This window comes from Eurosta solidaginis, chromosome 5 (genome assembly GCF_040869045.1).
Source record: "Eurosta solidaginis isolate ZX-2024a chromosome 5, ASM4086904v1, whole genome shotgun sequence".
NCBI classification, from domain to species: domain Eukaryota; kingdom Metazoa; phylum Arthropoda; class Insecta; order Diptera; family Tephritidae; genus Eurosta; species Eurosta solidaginis.
The window spans coordinates 89,509,990-89,529,455 of NC_090323.1; the positions used below are offsets into that span (position 1 = coordinate 89,509,990).

At 39.2% G+C, this 19,466-nt stretch overlaps 1 long non-coding RNA gene across 4 annotated transcripts in view; it reads right to left on the reverse strand.

Annotated features, from left to right (window-relative positions):
* LOC137252865 (uncharacterized) overlaps positions 1 to 19,466 on the reverse strand; it is a 132,535-nt gene that overhangs the window by 61,805 nt on the left and 51,264 nt on the right. For 2 of the 4 annotated variants that reach the window (XR_010953674.1, XR_010953675.1), the window contains exon 4: positions 9,802 to 9,967. The exons of 1 other annotated variant lie outside the window; for it this stretch is intronic. This is a non-coding gene — a long non-coding RNA (uncharacterized lncRNA). Of the gene's footprint in view, positions 1 to 9,215; positions 9,482 to 9,801; positions 9,968 to 19,466 lie in introns of all 4 variants that reach the window. One more of the 4 variants, XR_010953673.1, reaches the window with a different exon arrangement.

Sequence of the window (19,466 nt, forward strand, 5' to 3'; positions counted from 1 at the left end):
ATCAGCACCAATCGCGTTTGAGGGCATCTTACAAACACATCTTGCAACACCAAACTCCGAGACGGCACAGAATTTAAATTGCTGAACCGATGTAGGTGGAGATGGTATGTGCTGGGAAATGGTGGCGCTGGGTGAGGAAGTACGATTTACAAATACATCATTAAGCTCGCCAGGGTTAAGAGAACAATTTGGATTATCTTTAACATACACACGAAGGTTTTTTAAATTACCCCAAGGGGACATTATTTGGCAGATTGGAATTTAACATTTTACCAAAATACTTGCATGTTTCACGTTTGATAACGGCAGTAGTTTCATTTCGAACATTCTTACAGGTACACCAGTTCAAATCAATCCGATTATTTTTCCACAGTGCATAGGCCTTGTTGCGTTTGGAGGAGAACCCCCGCTTAAAATCTCTTCGGAGGTTATTGCGCCTAATCTTTGTTTATTTTTTAAATTATATAATTTCATTTTATTTTCGTGAAAATACTGTAGTATGGATCTTACATTTGAGTTAGAGAACCACAAGTTGTTAATTAAATTTTTTCAACTTTAGTAATAGCATTTTTTACTTTACAAAAATTCCCCCTTTTGCTGAGTATGCTATGGTTCTCGAGTTGAGCCACTGGTTCGAAACAACTCTTGAGAGTTTAGAAGTATGCCTAGTTATCAACATAAGCTCTAATGGTACTAAAGCCCAAATGCTTGTTGGGTATATTCGACGCCATTTCGAACGAACGCAAATAAATGATAGGTTAACTAGAGTTTAACCCTGCTAGATAGGCCGCTTAATCTCAGCTTAAACTTTAGTTAAAGTATACTGAAAAACTGCAGAATAAGTTTAAGCGTAGTTTAACTGGCAAAATGAGTTGAACTTGTACTGAAAAACCGGGCCTACGTGTAAAATATATTTGCCGGTAAACTGTTGTGTACCAACAATACCTTTTTGTCAATAGATCAGGTGCATTGGCACTGCGACCATAGTTTACCCGTACTGGCCGGGTGTTGCCAGACGGAGGGGACGGACTTAATCCGAAAATTGGATCATGTCTTCAACAGTCCTCGACATCCTTTTTGTAGGTAAATGGGGTTAAAAAGCCTCCATCAGGATCTGGAATAGAACCCAGATTAAAGTCACCCAAAATACAGAACATTTGGTGAGGTAATAGAGAATCAATGATAAAGCTGATCGGGTCTGTCGTAGAATCCGATATTCTCGGTATCGGTTTTCTATCCGTCAATTTTTTTCATTAGGTTCCGCGCAATCCGATCTTTTCGATTTTAATGTTTGAGTTTTTTTATCGATTTCAGGTGTCGCGAAAACCGAGATTACTTACTGGTTTTGTTATCGGAAACAAAACGGTGAAGTAAATGCTAACGTTTTCATTTGTTTGAATTAGAAATTTGTAAAATTTTGCAAATTGTAGGAATATTGATCATATTTTGTGAAAAATTCAGTTCATATTTAACACTAAAATTCTGTTTGCAGGGGAAAGCATAAAAACAGAGCTCAAAATGAAATACTTATGGAATTCATGAAGAAGTACCCGGACATCGCCAGGGGTTTCACAAAAAGGGATAAGACACTTGTTGATTCCCTGTTGCGACAAATAGTGGAATCACTGAATAGCGCAGAACCTCCCACAAAATATGTGAATGGTTGGAAAAAAGAAATAAATGGTTTACATTTGTGTTAGTAGAAGCCCTACTCCTATTTATTTTTTTGGATATGGACAGATCGGAAAAGTGAGGTAAAGAGAAAGTTGACACACAACAAATTTTAGGAACGCGCCACTGGTGGAAGGCCATTTAGTAAACAAACCCTAAACCCTGTGGAGGAAACCATAACGCGTATTTGCGGAATGACACAAAGTTTTGAAGATGTTTCCGGAACATCCGTTGGCCTTGAAGAGGAATATTTAATATCAAGCGACGATGAAATGCTTTCAACTTTTAAACGTTCCCGTCTCGAATGCTCGATGGCTCGAAATCACGTTAAAGCCGACACAACAAATGAGCGGCTAACCAAATTTATAGAATTGGACACTGAGTGGAAGAAAAGTGTCTCTAACAAAATGGATGATATCCTCCGGATACAAAATAAAAGAAGTGAATGAACGCTTACCTGAAGCCGTTGATAGGTTAACGCAGGAATTTGTGTGCTTTAGCTCTAAAATTTTACGTTTCATAAGTCAACGTGAAAGGGAGATGTATGCCCCTTGGGCGAGTACGAGCAATCGTAAAGATGTAGGTACTTTTCTTACTCAAACTTTGTTTACTTTCTCGTACTATTTTTACATTTCATCATATTTTTTTCTATTTTATTAATTTACATACAGCTGTGTTCAATTGTATAGTAGCGCAATTCTAAGTGGCATAGTTTAAAAACAATTTTTGTTTTTTTAAATTTAAAATATAGTGGAACAGCAAATAGAAAGCACATAATTAAAAATTTAAAGCTAACACGAAGTTCTAGAAAGTAAATGGAACTTCTAAAAAAATGTCATAAAAATTAAAATTTTTTAACAATTGTTTTTGTTTTATTGGCCTATTGATAAAGTATTCAAGGTTCGAAACGAGCTCAAGGCCAGAACAATAATTTTTTGTAATGATTATTGTTTTTTAATTTTCCTATAATTGAAAAATTTTATTTTGCATATTGGTGTTTTGCAATATTAAAGATTAGTATCTTGGGATACAGGCAAATTTACATTCTCATTCCACTCGACGTTATACTGCAGGCAGATGTTATGTAGTACGCAACAAACATTTATAATTTTAACTACTTTCTCAGGTTGATAATGCAAGGTCCCTTGTAAGCAACGGAATCGGCTTTTCAAAACTCCTATAGTCCGTTCTATTATGTTCCATCCCGAGCAATGTGCCATGTTAAATTTGTATTCTTGAGATGCATACGGAGGGTCGCGATAAGGTGTCAACAAAAATGGTTCGATGGCATATCCTGAATCGCCCAAAATATTGTCGAGCATTGCTTATATTCCACACAAAGGAGTTATGGCTTGCATCAGGGTAACGCGCATCTAGAGCATGAACCATCATATTGCTGTCGCAAATCTAAAACCATAAATTTCGAATAACATTTACTAGAAGAAATTTTAAAAATACTCACAATTATCGCATTCATACTAAAATAGCCCTTTCTGTTAAAGAATAAATGCACAAATACCCCACGAAAATGTATAGAAGACATTTATAAACATCTCGCCCAAAGTAAAAGTAGCGACTACCTCTCAGTATACATCGAGTAAATGCCAAAAAAATAACGAGTGACGGCTCTTATTGTATTTATCCTCTTTGGTCAAGGTTTCAGATAATATGGTACTTCTGCCCAAACTTATATTAATGTCGTTCCCTACAGAACGTTGATACGATCTTTCTGCTAGGAATCGAGGCAAATCGCATACCTTCAAAATTGAAGGAATGGATGTTGTAGGTATATACCTATTAATGGTATTCAGCACCACTGAAAATGCAACTTTGCTTAAACGATAATGGGCCGCAAATCTGCAAGGAAAAATTTTTCTGAACTCGGTACAGAAATAAAACATTAATATGTATCTATAGCGGAAGAAGGATTGATTTCATGAAAGATACAAAATGTTCACCAGTTGCTTGAGTTAGGCAATTATAGCTGATTCAACGAATAGCTTCAAAACGACTTTTTGCAAACATCAGACTTAGCATAGTGACCGATATACATATATATTTAATGCTTTTTACACTTACACAGACCCCGGAAGTTCTAGAGTATTGGTGTGGTCTCTTAAGCGCCGTCTTTCACTCTCGCATCCCGTTTCTCATGCATAATTAAAAAAGCAATTATAATAGAGCTCATATTTCTTCTCTATGGTTTTTTTGCAAATTAATCTTTGGAAAAAAGTATAAGTTAAACAATTTTATTAGCATTTGCAACCAAATACCAATTTTACACCCAGCTGATTCGAATATCGGTTTTGTTTAATTGCGAAAAACGCCAAATCCGATCGAAATTCGCGACACCAATTCGAACAGATATCGGTTTTCATTTCCGACAAAAATCAAATCCGAGTCGGATTCTGCGACATACCTGGATATTATTAATATGTGACGTACAATCCTTAATTGTTATTTGGTGGGATGTAACTAGCAATGAAGAAAATTTCACGTTTCTTCTATATCTACAGAAATACAAATTTGCTCAATGTTGGCATCATTAACGTGTAGTTGCACTTCACGACTTATCAGAGAAGATGCTACCGCCACCAAAATACCGCCCCTTCTAGTTACTCCTGGTTGCAGTATTCTGTCTTTTCTATAGACATTACAAAAACGATCAAAAAGCTCTGATAATAAAAAAAAAACAACAATAATACCGACCGTTTTTTCGCGAATAACTTTTAAACGAGTTGACAAATATAATTTGTGCCTTTGGATTCTGAATATTAATATTTTAACATCTTTGGGTACCTCTTTCGACAAGTTTGACGGGGATTGTAATATTACCAAACTTTGGTATTTAAAAGCTTTTTTTCATAAACGAATAGTGTCCTAAAGTTCCGGATGATAACTTTGTGATTTTCGGGACCACGTCCACCCTTCAAAAACAAATTTAGATATCGAGGTACACTATTCGAAAGATTCCCCCTTAAGCATATATGTCACTACTTTATTTTCTTGTATTTTTTGTTTGAAAAACTAACTTTAACCTATCGAAAGTCAAAATACAAAAACAATTCGGCAGTAAGCTTAAGAGGGACAAATATGCGTTCAATCAAAAATGAAATAAAGATGGGAAGACAATTACGTCTACCATATTATCAATAAAGTTCAAGACGCGGAATTTATTTGGAACCACACGCTTCCTGCCTATAAACTGAAATACAAAAAGCAACAATTTTGGATTGAGCTGGTGAAGGAAATGAATTCAATATTCACTCCCAATGTACCATTCCAATACGGTGAGGTTTCAAGCTTAATTATAATGTTATTTTAGAATTATAGAGGTATGTGAGGTCATCAGCCTATTGTGCCATCATCTCGTTCACAACACCTCGTCCAAGCAAACATCCCACATAATTTCCTTTGGCTTAAGGGTTTGTGGGCACGTTTAATTTGGCTATTGCGAGTCAAAAATTTGGCTTAGAAAGGCATATATTCCTTCGAAAAGATTGTGTTGCTCAGATTATCTGACATTTTATTGTCCATCTCATACTCTTGTGGCATTCCAAGTTGACTAATTTCCTAGGTATGCCTTGCGTCTTTTTGGCATGTAACATGTTTTTTAACGGTATCGAGGAATCCATAAGATTAATATTAGATAAGATATGGTTTATTCACTGTATAATGTATTTACTTTACCGATATTCAGTTGAAGTTACGCATAAGTGGTGCAACTTAATCGTACTTTAGTACAGAGAAGCAGCAGATAGAGAACACAAGACGAAGCAGAGCAAGCGTTGATGAGAGGAGGCCCTGAAAATTTTATGGCTCCTTGAAGTTCCTGGTCGTCGTGAACCAGTGTCCACCGTCGGTGAATAATTTCAATAAAATAAGTTTGGAAGTAATGAATTTTTCTTTTCTCTATTGTTGTATAGAAATTTGAGTATATTAGAGCCCAATGTAGATCAGATCCAGCGCCGTTGAGAGAAAATCCGGGCCCGGGACTAAACAATTTACGAGCCCCCTATAAAAAATCCACTAATACATTTAAATTAATGACGCCTCAGTCATGAATCATTATTGATGGATTACATCAAAAAAAATTGCAACATCAACTAAATGATTTTTGGACTAAGAGCTGAAAATAAAATTAACACAGAATATTTATTGTTTATACTGTTTTATTGTAACGTAGACATAAAATTCTCTTTTAACAGCCACGTATTTTTTTAAATAATCTTTTCTAGTTATTTGGTAACATTTTAGTACATTTCTGATAAATATAATGATGATTATAAATTTTAGTTATTCAGTATAGAAGGTTCGGATATCAAAGAGTGGCTTTACTTGCCTTTTTCGCTGCAAATTTTTTTTAAATTATATCAAAATTTAACTGTCTTGTCAAAACGGATTCAACAAAAAGCATGGCAAGTCCTGAAACTCGCTCTTGAGATCAACACGATCTGTGAAAGTTTTTGATTCTTGGAAGAACGCTGAAGGAACGTTCTACACTAGCTACAGTAACAGGTATAGTGCTAAAGATACGTAAAGCAACAAAAATGTTGCGGAAAATTTTATACAGATTTTGAACATAAATGGCATTTAGCAATTCCAATGGTGACAGACCTTTATCAAAATTTGCTTTGTAAATGTATTTCAAGTGAATTATTTCGCATTCTAAGCTTTGAGAAACGTCCGACTTGTATTTTTCGACCAATTTTGCTGCGATCGCCCGAACCGTAGTTTCAAATTGCCACGTCTCGTACAAATCGTTCTGAGGGTGGGGCCGTGTGTAGAAGTCCACGATAGTGGGGAAAGCTTCTGACCGCCATTCACCTGGGAATGGCCAGAGCGGTTCTTTTGCATGCGGTTCAAGCAGCTCACTACTGCCGGTCGCTTGCGGCCAAGTATCCTCTGGGTAGCCGCTAAACACCCGTTTAGCGGTGAGCTAATGTCAGAAGGCGACAACCTGGCTAGGCCACTCTGACATAATCGGTTTAAGGGCTAGCCGGGGAAGATCTCATCGGAAGCGTCTGTACACCTCTAGGTGCGGCTGCAAGCGGGCGTCTGTCTTGGAGCAAGCAGCTCGCTATATAAACGTGCCAAGTAATATTTTTACCCCCGCTGAGCGGGTTGTGCGCTGGGCTTGGGACCCGCCACGTAAAAACATACTCCAATGAAATATAACAACAAGCCTCGGATAAATACACTCTCTATTGATGATGACCATGGCAAACGTTTAAAGGACATTGAATTGAGGGCATGCAACTGGAACGTCCGCTCCCTGAATGGGATTGGTGCAGATGCCCGGCTGGTTGATGTCCTCGTCAAAGCAAAATCTGACATCACCGCCATCCAAGAAATGCGTTGGACGAAGCAAGGAAGAAAGAAGATCAAAAATTGTGACATATATTGGAGTGGCCATGCGAATAAGCGCAGTTTCGGCGTCGGATTCGTGGTGGGAGAGAGACTTTGTCGCTAAGTGCTAGCGTTCACGCCTGTGGACGAGCGTCTCGCCGCTATCCGAATAAAAGCAAAATTTTTTAATATATCATTCATCTGCGCCCATGCGCCGACAGAGGAGAAAGACGATGAGGTGAAAGAGACTTTTTATGAACAATTAGAAGGCACATACGAGCGCTGCCCCCGTCATGATATAAAAGTCGTGCTTGGCGACTTTAACGTCAGGGTGGGCAATGAAGGTGTTTCTGGCCCTACAGTCGGAAAGCTCAGCCTACACAATGAAACTTCTCCTAACGGACTGAGGCTGATTGACTTTGCCGGTGCTCGAAACATCGTCATATCCAGCACGGAGTTCATGCATAAAAAGATACATCGAGCTACATGGCTGTCTCCTGATCGAAATACCCGCAATCAGATCGATCACGTTGTGATAGACGGACGGCATGCCTCCAGTGTTTTAGATGTGCGCACGATCCGAGGACCTAACATGGACTCGAACCTTTATCTCGTTGCAGCCAAAATACGCACCCGCCTCAACGCGGCTAAAACCAAGGAACAAAAAACACAAGGAAAGCTAGACGTCGAAAAGCTTCAATCACAACAGACTGCCAATGATTTCGCAACTCGACTCTCACACCTGCTCTCTGAGAGCACAACTCATCCTGAAGGAATACAGGAGCAGTGGGAGCATATCTCCAAAGTATTTCGTACTGCCGCCGAGGAAAAAATTGGTTACCGGCGGCCACGAAAAAACAACTGATATGATGAAGAATGCCGCGTTGCAACCGAAAGAAAAGACGCTGCCTACAGGGCTGCGTTAAAAGCGAGCGCGACAAGAGGAGTGTGTGAACGCTATCGTGAGTTGAAAAGGGAAGCGAGACGCCTTTTCAGGAAGAGAAAAGCAGAAGCAGAAAGGCGAGAGTGCGAGGAGCTTGAGCTGCTAGCCACCAGGAATAACGCCCGAAAATTCTACCAAAAAATACGGCGACAGACGGAAGGTTTTAAGACCGGGGCAAACTCCTGTAGGAATGAAAACGGCGACCTTGTAACTGATGTCCAGAGAGTGCTTAGATTATGGAGGGAATACTTCTCTGCTCTCCTCAATGGAGGCAGCAATTCACCGCGCAGAGATGAAGAACCCGATCCCGCAATCGATGATGATGGAATATGTGTCCCTCCGCCCGATTATGACGAAGTTAGAAAAGCAATAACCAGATTGAAAAACAACAAGGCCGTGGTTTCGCTTAAGTAATGCGTTTAGTGCTTGTATTAATCCTGAAACATGGTTTGCGAATGGTCTGATTACCTCAATTCTAGCCGACCACCTAGTGTCTGAAAGACTGTGAAGAGAGCTCGGTACATTTTCGTTGTGGACTGCTACTGAAAATAGTAAAACATTTTTGTACAATTCCGAAGAAAGTAATTGCAGCCGTACAACATTCTGCAGCATCAACACCACATAAATTGAGACTGTGTGTTGCACAAGGCGTGTAATCAGCATTCCAATTTTTGTCGAGAATGTGACGTTGTGCTCCGTTGTAAGCTCCTTTATATTGGCGCCGTTATCGTATCTTTGTGCACGACAATCTTCAATCAAGTATGGCAAATTAGATCAGCGATTTTCTGACCAGTTTTTTGGTTACAATTCACGAAAGCCAAAAACCGTTCTTGAATTGTAAAACTTGTTTCTTTCGAATTGAAATGGAGGTAGCGTAAAATGAACGTAGTCTAGGTGAATAGCATCAACGATATTAGCAAAATACTTGACTTTCTTGCGTTGATCTAATATAGTTTCCCTCACGTGTTTTGCATAAATTTCTATAAACTCTTTCTGAATGTCTGAGGAAAGATAGTAAACTTGTAAACGTTTGTGCTGCTGTTGTGAAATTCTAACTTTCTCCAAATGATCTGTAAGTATCGGATCATATTGGCTTATGAGATCTTAGATGCCCAAAAAATGTCCATCGTTTCGTTCACCAAGATATGTATATACTTTCGCCATTGAAAGCTAGGCCTCTTTCACCCAAAAATAAAATAATATCCAAAATTCTATATAAAATGTCTTTTCACTTTTGAGTTTCAGTGATTACCTGTTCATTGATAAATGTATCAATTGTAGCCTCCTTTTGAATTCGATTTTGTAAGGATCGCCATTGAATATAACATTTAATGTGATCTTGAGTTGCTGGTATGGTTGCAAGACTTTTTGAAGATGAACCTTGATCAGTGTCACCACGAAACTTTACGATTTCGGATTCATGTAAACATATATTTTTGTTTGATGTTTTTATTGTCTCCTCACTGTTCGAAGGCCCAGGTAAAAAATCATTATCAATAGTCGAATCGGATGCGGAACCTGAATGGTGAACACAATTATGCGTGATATCAGAATAGTGTGCATTTACACAGTCACTTTAATTTACTTTAATCCAGGGATCATAAATAATGGTAGTTTTCATTTTGCGCTCAGAAAATAACAGTTGTTTTTCGAGTTTTTTATTTCACTTGAAAAATAACCGTTAAGTTTTCGAGTGAAATTAAATGGGAAAATAATCGCTATTTATTGAGCGAAAGATTAAAATAACCTTTATTAGCAGTCCCTGCTTTAATCACTTTAATTTTATTTGAGCACTCGGCGAGAAGTATGATTCAGCCCTTATATTGTTTCTTACTTACTTTTTGGAATTTCTAAATTGCAGAGCTAAGTCGAGTTGTTCGGTCCAAAATTGTACCCAAATAGGGTTTTTTGTTTTTTATTATTTTCTTCTTCTATCTTCATGCGTTCAGCACGTTCTTTACGCTTTTGATTTCTAGGTTTGTGGTGGTACATGGCACAGCAGGTCTAAAAAGTATATTACTTATTACTGGTGACTGATCTCAATTATTTATTTATTCGTATTGTAGAGTAAAATATAAATTTGAATTGTCGTTGATTAGTGTGAATGGTTTGAATATGATTGATTTCTTCATAATTAGTTATTATAGCCTATCAAACACACTTATATACAGATCCTTTTTTCTACGATATTTAATTTACCAGAGATGTAACGCTTCAAATCTACGGTACAATAATATAATATTATAGTTCTGGTCAACATATATTTCTATTTAAAGAACCTTTCAACATCAAATGTTTTAATGGAAAAGATACAGTCTTTACGCTACAAATATTTTTGAGACACATTTGGCTAGAAAGTAATACCAATTATTTTCTCTCGCCGAGTACTCCATAAATAGTGTAAGGAATACTCCTTTAGGAGGATAGGAGTGTTCCAAAACTAATCTGTATTCATACAAACAATGTGTCCAATTAACATTGCGATGTCCTAGGAGAGGAGTAGGTGATCCCACTCTCGCTTTGTTTGTGAGTATTCCATAGAGTACATACGTGAGATTAGTTTCCAAAGTACTTTCACTGTAGTACTCCATGTTGCACCCACAGAGGATCATATGCCAAAGTACTAAACAGGAATTGTGTCGGAAAGAATTATCGGAGTGAATTTAATTTTAAATGAAAGTAAATGAAGAGAGGCAATAAAACTTTTATATTTTATACTACGAATATTCTTATGTTATTTAGCATTTGCGTGAATAAAGAAACTAATATTTCTCTATACTATAGTATTGTAATGGCACCCTACGGTCAAACTTAACACATCAAGCACACACCAGCTGATGTCGAAAATGCAACCCGGCGAGCGGCTTGCACAAGAGATACATATTTTAATCATTAATTTTTCACACACGATTGAAGACGACACGTTAAAACTAAGAAGTGTTAAATATATATAAAACAAACATTAATAAAAATCATTTAATTAAACAATTTAAAGACAAATTAAATAAAAGTTAAAATTACAAATAGCTGTGTTTGTTTGTTGTTGGTGTGTGAGCGTGGGGCTGCAAACCAAAAATTAGTGGCATCGAAAGGCCACTTAACATGGCGGCCGTGCCATCGGGCCACACCGCGTGGTGCACAAAATGGCCGTCAGTAAATTTTGCTTTTACCAATAATCAACTGGCAGCAGGCTGTGGAAAAGACGAAAAAGCGGAGTTTAAGAAATCATTGACAAGTTTTAGTGCAATCGTAACTAGCTCCAACATTTTTTAAACATCTTTCCAAAAAAAAAAAAGAAAAAAACTACAAGTAGCGATATTTCAATAACATTTTCATCGTCGTTAAATTGAGTGGTACCGCACAAATTGAATAATGGAGTACGTCCTGGATACGCAGCCGGTGTTGGCGGTAATACTGTAATGGAATCGGGCGGAGAATGTCTTCGCGCATTTATATTCGTTTCACCTGAACAAATATGCTCATATGGATACGGCTACAACGCAGATTGCATTTCCATCATCCAACGAGTTTCAACATCATCGTAATCTATCCACCGAATCTTCACTTGTAACGCTGGTACAGCAACGTTTATGTATTTACTAGCCTTTACCCGCGGCCCCGTCCGCAAGGAAAATTTTAAATATATGGGCTATTCGCGTTAGCCTGCTTATTATCTGTTTAAAATTTTGTTTTCTGTCTAATGCATTTTATTTTTGTAATTGAGTAAAAAAAAAAACTAAATGAGCTGATAACCTGATAGGATCCCAAATGATCCCGAAATTATCCAGAAAAAGCTACGAAATGACCCCAACGCTATCGCGGACGCATCCCGAAAACCATCCAGAAATGCCCCGAAAGGGTCTCCAAAAGTTCCCCGAATAGTCCCAAAAAACCCGAAATGAGAGCGACACGATTCTAGACGTATCCAGAGAACCACACAGAAATGATCCCTGAAGGTGTTCCAAAATGATCCCGAAAAGGTTCCGAAATGACCCTGACAGGCTCCCGGGCGGATCTCAAAAACCACCCAGAAAATATCCAGGAAGGGTCCCTAAATTATCCCGACTAACTCCAGAAAAATTCCGAAATGGCTCCGAGGGGATCCACGATGGATCGCGAAAACCATACAGAAATGATTCCGGAAGGATTCCAAAATGATCCCGAAATAGTCCGGAATTGACCCAGATGGGATCCCGCACAGATCCAGAAATGATCCCGGAAGGGTGCAAAAACTATCCCGGAAAAGTAACCAAAAATCCCGAAATGGCTCCTACGGCATCCCGGACGGATCCAGAAATGATCTCGGAAGGGTCCCCAAATGATCCCAAAATGGTCCCGAAATGACCCTGATGGATCCGGCAAACCATCAAGAAATTATGCCGAAAGGGTCCCAAAATGATCCCGAAATAATACAGAAAAAGTCACGAAACGACCCCTAGAGGATCCCCAAATGATCCCGTATTAGCCCCGAAAAGGTCCCGAAATAACCCCGACGGGATCCCGGACAAATCCCGAAAACCATCCAGAAATGATGCTGGAAGGAATCCCAAATGATTCCGTAAAAGTCCCGCATTGATTCCGACGGGATCCCGAACGGATACCCCGAAATGACCCTTAAGGGGTCATGGACGGATCCCATAAACCATCCAGAAATGATCCCGATATAGTCCCGAAGAAGTCCCGAAATGACCCTGACGGGATCTCGAACGCACCCCTAAATGACCCTGACGGGATCCCGGACAGATACCGAAATCCATCCAGAAATGATCTTGGGAGGGACCCCAAATGATCCCGAAAAAGTCCCGCAATGATTCCGAGGGGATCCTGTTCGGATACCGAAAACCATCCAGAAGTGATGCCGGAAAGGTCCTCAAATGATCACCTAATACCAAAATGACCCTGACGGCATCCCGGACTGATCCCAAAATCCATCCAGAAATGATCTTTGGAAGGTCCCAAAATTATCCCGAAATAGTCTCGGAAAAGTTCAGAAATTACCCTGACGGGTTCCCGAACGAATCCTGAAAGCCATCTCTAAATGATCCCGAAAAAGTCCCTAAATGACCTTGACTGAACCCCGAAAGGATCCCGAAAACTATCCAGAAATGATGCCGGAAATGTCCTCAAATGATCACCTAATAGTTCCGAAAAGACCCTGACGGGATCCCGAACGGATACCGAAAATCATCCAGAAGTGATGCCGGAAAGGTCCTAAAATGATCACCTAATAGTTCCGAAATGACCCTTAAGGGGTCATGGACGGATCCCATAAACCATCCAGAAATTATCCCGATATAGTCCCGAAGAAGTCCCGAAATGACCCTGACGGGATCTCGAACGCACCCCTAAATGACCTTGACGGGATCCCGGACAGATCCCGAAATCCATCCAGAAATGATCTTGGGAGGGACCCCAAATGATCCCGAAAAAGTCCCGCAATGATTCCGAGGGGATCCTGATCGGATACCGAAAACCATCCAGAAGTGATGCCGGAAAGGTCCTCAAATGATCACCTAATGCCAAAATGACCCTGACGGCATCCCGGACTGATCCCAAAATCCATCCAGAAATGATCTTGGGAAGGTCCCACAATGATCCCGAAATAGTCTCGGAAAAGTCCAGAAATTACCCTGACGGGTTCCTGGACGAATCCTGAAAGCCATCCTTAAATGATCCCGAAAAAGCCCCGAAATGACCCTGACGGGATCCCGAAAGGATTCCAAAAACTATCCAGAAATGATGCCGGAAAGGTCCTCAAATGATCCCCTAATAGTTCCGAAATGACCGTGACGGGATCCCGAACGGATCCCGACAACTATCCAGAAATTTTGCCGAAAGGGTCCACAAATGATCCCGTATTAGTCGAGAAAAAGTGCCGAAATTACCCCGACGGGATCCCGGACGAATCGCAAAAACCATCCCAAATGATCCCGAAATAATCCCGAAATGACATCGTCGGCATCCCGGACGGATACCGAAAATTATCCAGAAATGATGCCGGAAAGGTCCACAAATGATCCCCTAATAGTCCCGAAATTACCCTGATGGGATCCCGGACGGATCCCGAAAACCATCCAGAAATGATGCCGGAAGAGCCCCCAAATGATCCCGAAAATGTCCCCAAATGACCCCGACGAGATCCCGCACGGATCCCGAAAACCATCCAGAAATGATGCCGGAAGAGCCCCAAATGATCCCGAAAAAGTCCCCAAATGACCCCGACATACTCCAGAAAAGGTTCCGAAATGGCTCCGAGGGAATCAACGACGGATCGCGAAAACCATACAGAAATGATTCCGGAAGGATCCCAAAATGATCCCGAAATAGTCCGGAAATGACCCAGATGGGATCCCGTACAGATCCAGAAATGATCCCGGAAGGGTCCAAAAACTATCCCGGAAAAGTAACAAAAAATCCCGAAATGGCTCCTACGGCATCCCGGACGGATCCAGAAATGATCTCGGAAGGGTCCCCAAATGATCCCAAAATGGTCCCGAAATGACGCTGATGGATCCGGCAAACCATCAAGAAATTATGCCGGAAGGGTCCCCAAATGATCCCGAAATAAAACAGAAAAAGTCACGAAACGACCCCTAGAGGATCCCCAAATGATCCCGTATTAGCCACGAAAAAGTCCCAAAATGACCCTGACGGGATCCCGAAAGGATTCCGAAAACAATACAGAAATGATGCCGGAAAGGTCCTCAAATGATCCCCTAATAGTCCCGAAATGACCGTGACGGGATCCCGACAACTATCCAGAAATGATGCCGAAAGGGTCCGCAAATGATCCCGTATTAGTCGAAAAAAAGTCCCGAAAGGACCACGACGGGATCCCGGACGAATCCCAAAAACCATCCAGAAATGATGCCGGTAGGTATCCCAAATGATCCCGAAATAGTCCCGAAATGACCTCGTCGGCATCCCGGACGGATCCCGAAAATTATCCAGAAATGATGCCGGAAAGGTTCCCAAATGATCCCCTAATAGTCCCGAAATTACCATAATGGGATCCCGGACGGATCCCGAAAACCATCCAGAAATGATGCCGAAAGGGTTCCCAAATGATCCCGTATTAGTCGCGAAAAAGTACCGAAATGACCCCGACGGGATCCCGGACGGATCCCGAAAACCATCCAGAAATGATGCCGAAAGGGTTCCCAAATGATCCCGTATTAGTCGCGAAAAAGTCCCGAAATGACCCCGACGGGATCCCGGACGGATCCCGAAAACCATCCAGAAATGATACCGGATGAGCCCCAAAATGATCCCGAAAAAGTCCCCAAATGACCCCGACGAGATCCCGGACGGATCCCGAAAACCATACAGAAATGATGCCGGAAGAGCTCCCAAATGATCCCGAAAAAGTCCCCAAATGACCCCGACGATATCCCGGACGGATCCCGAAAACCATCCAGAAATGATGCCGGAAGAGCCCCCAAATGATCCCGAAAAAGTCCCCATATGACCCCGACGAGATCCCGCACGGATCCCGAAAACCATCCAGAAATGATGCCGGAAGAGTCCCCAAATGATCGCGAAATAGTCCCGAAATGATTCCGGAATAGTCCCGAAAATGTTCCAAAATAACCCCGACGGGATCCCGGACGGATCCCGTAAACTATACAGAAATGATCCCGGAAGGGTCCCAAAATGATCCCGAAATAGTCCCGAAAAAGTCCCGAAATTACCCCGGCGTAATCCCGGACCGATCCCGAAAACCATCCAGAAATGATCCCGGAAGGGTCTCGATATGACCCTTACGGGATTACAAAAAAGGTGAAGCTAATTATAAAACCATGTTAATAAGGCAGCAGGCGCAATGGAGCGAATAAAAAGTTACATAGAAACATTCAGGTAAAGCTAATAAAAGCGTGCTAATAAAAACAATTGATGGAGGGCGGATGGCGGGAGTAGAGGAGAGGACCACTGATCGTTCCTCCAAAATTGTCTAGATCTCGTTCTGTATGTACCAGATACCAAAAACTATTGATTTAGGAGAAAATTTATATTGAGTTATAACAATTTATAGATTTTACACCAGAGGGGAAGATAAAAGGGGGGCGGGCGGGCGGAGGGTGTCACTGCTTACTTTGTAAGCCGTCGACTTATTTGACCCCTTGAGTCTGTGATATTGGTGAAGGCCAGTATAAGTAAAGTTATAATGTGTAAAAATTATGAAAAATAATTTCTCGAAGGGGTCGTGGGACCCCCACCCCTCTTTCCATGTTCGAAAAAAATTTCGCTAGTAGACTACTGTCTGTGTCCCAAATTTCATCAAAATCCGTGTAGCCATTCTGGCGTGATTCAGTCGCAAAGACGAAAAAATATAATAATTAAATTATAACTGTTCCTAGGGGGCGGGGACCACGCCCCGTTTGAAAAATATATAGCTAGTAGATCCTTCTAGACTATTGGCTATATGTGTGCAAAATTTCACCCAAATCGGTCCAGCCGTTCTTGCGTTATTGAGTCACAAAGACAAACGTCTGGACAAACATCCAAACATCCAAACATCTTAACATCCAAACTTTCCCATTTATAATATATATTAGATATGTATTTATACGTATAAAAAAACTATTATTTTCATACGTACATTTCAAAATCTAAATATTTTCATAAATTGATATAAAAGAAAAAAAAGTTATATACGGCAAATTTTTCATACATATATTAAAAATTTCAACGCATTCACTGTGTTTTATATAACATGTGGACAGCCTCTTTTGCTTGAAACATCCACACATTTTTTTAAGGTTATTTTGCAGACGGTACTTTGCAGAATTTGGGAATTGCAATATATATAGAATATTTTAAATATTATTTCGGATTTGCATATGAGTATAATTGCCAATTGATACACTCTAGTGCGTTTTAACTGACTAATTTAATTAATTCTCTCGAGATTTTTCTTTTCGAACATGAGTTCCTTACAAACCTCTTATTAATTCCGTGCAAATTCAAAAGTTTCTAAGTTTTTTTTGCATTCAGTATCCGTCCTGGAATTCATTAGGCGATAAATTAATCAAATTTAAAAATTTCAACTTTATAAATTTAATTTTTCCATATTAATACCCACTGCGAAACTCCTTATAAACTCCGTATTAATTCCCTACCAATAAGGCGTAAAACCAGCCTTATGAAACCCTTATTAAACCGTACTTAATAAATCAATACAATGTGAGATTTTTTTGTATAAACGGTGGTTTGTTAAAAACCAATTAATTTTTCGATATATGCGGTGGTTCCGTTAAAAACCAATTAAATTTTTTTGATATATGCGGTGGTTCCGTTAAAAACCAATTAAATTTTTTGATACATGCGGTGGTTCCGTGAAAAACCAAATTAGATTTCTTTAAATAAAGCGGTGCGTCCGTGAAAATATATGAATTTTTGAACTGATTACCACATTTTTGAGATTTTTACCAATTCATGCCTATATACTTTTGTGCCATTTTAAATTCAAGTACTTCTTACAGATTTTTCATACAATTAGATTTCAGTTACAATTAATTCTGCCAATAAATTTTTAAATATTTCGTTAGCGACAATTCACTGTAAATCAATTCACCTTTCCCAAAATATTTCTTTTCTCTTTTTCCTTAACATTTCAACTTTAATTATAAATTCCTACATTCAGATAAGTGCTTCATAAATGTCATAGTAGTTAAACTAAATTCTTTCGCTATTCTGGTAACTACATATATACAACCTTAGAGATAGGAAGAGAGTTCACAAAACTTCAAATTCAGTTTCGACTTTAGGTACAATTACCGTAAATTTAAATTTTTCAAACTTTTCTCCTAAACATACGTTTAATAAATAAATAGTTCTCACACAGTTTATATTTTACATGTTGTAAATGAAGACTTTAATATTCCATCCGATGGCATATTGGGTAAAGATTTTCTGAAAATTAACAAATGCATTATTAATTATGAAAGAAATAGAATTTCCTTTTGGGTAGGTAATGAAAAAGTCGCGATACCAATCCTACATGGAACAGAAAACGACAGTTGTATCATTCCTCCCAGATGTAAAATATTCAGACTTTTTGATTTAGGAGATTCACCCGAGCCACTTTTCGTGGACTCGCGGGAAATTGAAAAAGGTGTTTTCACAGCTAGGTGCATTGTTAATTCCAGTAATCCAATAATTAAAATCATAAATATCACGGATGATATAAAGTATATGAAAAGAAACAGTTTTCAGACAGAAAAACTTTCAAACTACAATGTTTATACAATTAACAAGACAGAAATAGAAAACAAACGTACGAAAAAACTAATTTCGATTTTAAAAAATCACATACCTCAACATGCCCAAAGTAAATTAATTGACCTTTGCATAGATTATGCCGACATTTTCGCTCTTGACACGAACAAAATGACTTTAAACAACTTCTACGAGCAAAAATTAAGATTGACAGACAACGAGCCGGTATATGTAAAAAACTATCTATTGCCGTACTCCCAACGCGAAGAAATAAATCGCCAAGTAAATAAACTGTTAGACAACGATTTGATTGAACCCAGTTACTCTAATTACAATAGTCCTTTGATTTTAGTCCCAAAGAAAGATACTAAGGGTCAAAAAGCTTATCGTATGTGCGTAGATTTTCGCGCAGTAAACAAAAAACTCATTGCTGATAAATTTCCACTAGCTAGAGTTGACGATATTTTAGATAATCTCGGTAGAGCAAAATATTTTTCCACATTAGATCTTTTTTCTGGATTTCATCAAATCCCCTTGCATCCTGACTCACGTGACATTGCGTCTTTCAGCACTGACCGAGGTGCATTTAGATGGAAAGTGCTTCCATTCGGCTTAAATATAGCACCTAATTCATTCTCACGAATGATGACAATAGCTTTTTCGGGTATACCACCCAATGTCGCATTTTTGTACGTCGACGATATTATCGTCATAGGTTGCAGTGAAGCACACCATATTTAAAATCTTTCAAAAGTTTTCAATACTTGTAGGTCTTTCAATCTAAAACTTAACCCAAATAAATGCAACTTTTTACGACCAGAAGTTACATTTTTAGGTCATAAATGTTCAGCCAAAGATTTGTTGCCAGACGACTCCAAAATAAACGCAATTAAAAAGTATACAAAGCCAATTGATAAAGACGCGGTAGGACGATTCGTCGCGTTTGCAAACTATTACAGAAGGTTTATACCAAATTTTGCGTCACTGGCAGCGCCTCTAAACCGATTAAGTAGAAAAATAGTTGAATTCGTTTGGGATGTAGAGTGCGAAAGGAAATTTTTATCTTTGAAAGCAGCATTACTTTGACATAAATTACTTCAATACCCAGATTTTACGAAACAATTCATAATTACCGTTGATGCTTCAACAACTGGATGTGGCGCTATTTTGAGTCAAGAACAGCAAGGTAGTGATTTACCAATTTGCTTCGCTTATAAAGCATTTAATAAAGCCGAACATAAAAAGCAAGAATAGAATTGGAACTTTTAGCTATTTACTTTGCAAT